A 1,689-nucleotide genomic window follows, 5' to 3' on the forward strand; every position below is an offset into this window, starting at 1 on the left:
TGATTCAACCATGGAGGCCATTTCAAGACAGAATCCGACAAACTGTTCAGGTTGACACGACACGACTTTCTTGTTTATTTCGTGTTTGACACCACGAAATGGGAACGTGACCTTTTCACGAACTGCCATGAGACTGGGCTGCAGTAGCCTGCTCTGGGGGACACGATCAGCAGTCTCTGGGGGACGCAATAATGGGGAAATGAAACATCACATGTCGGCAACAACAATGGGACGGACCGCCACACACGGGACACACTACGACAACGGGACGGTTGTGGTTAGGAGAAGAACAACAGGGAAAGGAACTGCCACACACAAGGGACGATCACTGCTTCCCCCCAACAGGCGTTTGTCTTTTCTTTTTTTTTCTTCTCTTCATTCCTCCACCACCTCCATCCTTGTTCCTTTGTCTCTCCCTCTCTCTCTCTCTCTCTCTCTCTCTCTCTCTCTCTCTCTCTCTATCTATCTATCTTCAAGTGAATGCCTGTCTTTCTATACCTTCCAGAGAATGTTATTAAATATTCACAGCTCCATTCAGGGCTAATTGTCCTCAACATGGCAGAGAGCACTGGAATGAAATTAACCCATTAGCCAGGAACCGCTTTCATCTGAGCAGCAAGCCCAGGAAATGTGTGTTTTGTGTGTGCGTGTGTGTGTGTGTGTGTGTGAGTGTGTGTGTGTGTCAAGAAACGTTTTCTCTACTGATATTCACTCGTCCAGGCGTGCAGGTACATGCACGCTCATTAAGCATGCTAAACAGATGTGTCACTCAGACACCATCATTCAAGGATTTGAAACATGTCTGAAAGCAGGTGGTTTATTTCTTTGTTTCTATGTTTCTACATAATTTTGCGTGTTTTGTCTTTTTCTTTGTTAAAAGCGCCTACCTCTCTTACTTTCATTTATTCCTAACTCACCGATTCCTTTCTACCTTCTCTATTCATTTCTGAAAGTGCACGAAAAAACTAATTCCCGTCATTTCTGTTACTGAAACTGTACTTTAAAAAAATGTACGTAAATGTACTTTTGATTCACATGAGCATTTTAATATTTTGTTAGCTGTGTACTCGCCGTCCATGGAGCAACCTTGTGTTTGTACAATAACCAGTCAAACAACCATTCAAATCTATAACCTATTCATTTTGTTTTTGTTTCACGTAGAACATGTGAAAAATAATTATCTTTTCATGAAACATGTAACACAACTTAGTAAACTTACTTCTTGTGAGTTAGTTTACGTTTTTGCAGGTTAGATGAAGACATTGGCTAAAAAAATATTGTTTTACAAATCAACTACAATATCAGGTTTCACACTTAAGGATACAGCTAAAGTGCTGCATCTCTCCTGTCTGACCATATCTTTCCTTATTACTTTCTTTCTTTCCATCTTTCCTCTCTTTCTTGGTCAACAGGAGCCTGTCTCACAGCTCAGGTCAATAGCGCTCTATTGAATGTATTGACAGGGTAAAGTGGTCCTACTTAACAGTGCAGAGCGCCTCGCTCTCATGACAGTCTCCAGAGGCAAAGGGCAAGTGAGGACGAAGAAAAATTGAGGGCGAGAAAAAAAGAGAAAGGATAGATTAAAGCAGAATGAGCAGATTTTGGAGGGTTGACAATGCTTTCATATGGATACAATTCAAGTTTTCTTCTGTTTTCAACAATCTTTTGTTCATTTTAAATTTGAGCATC

The 1,689-nt window shown here is 41.0% G+C and overlaps 1 long non-coding RNA gene across 1 annotated transcript in view; it reads right to left on the minus strand.

The window, feature by feature from the left end:
• Positions 1-217, minus strand: part of LOC116700053 (uncharacterized) — a 2,544-nt gene extending 2,327 nt beyond the window's left edge. Inside the window, exon 1 of the long non-coding RNA XR_004334557.1 lies at positions 207-217. This is a non-coding gene — a long non-coding RNA (uncharacterized LOC116700053). The remainder of the gene's footprint in view (positions 1-206) is intronic.
• Between the last annotated feature and the right edge of the window lie 1,472 nt (positions 218-1,689).

This window comes from Etheostoma spectabile, chromosome 13, assembly GCF_008692095.1.
Source record: "Etheostoma spectabile isolate EspeVRDwgs_2016 chromosome 13, UIUC_Espe_1.0, whole genome shotgun sequence".
In the NCBI taxonomy this organism is placed as follows: Eukaryota; Metazoa; Chordata; class Actinopteri; order Perciformes; family Percidae; genus Etheostoma; species Etheostoma spectabile.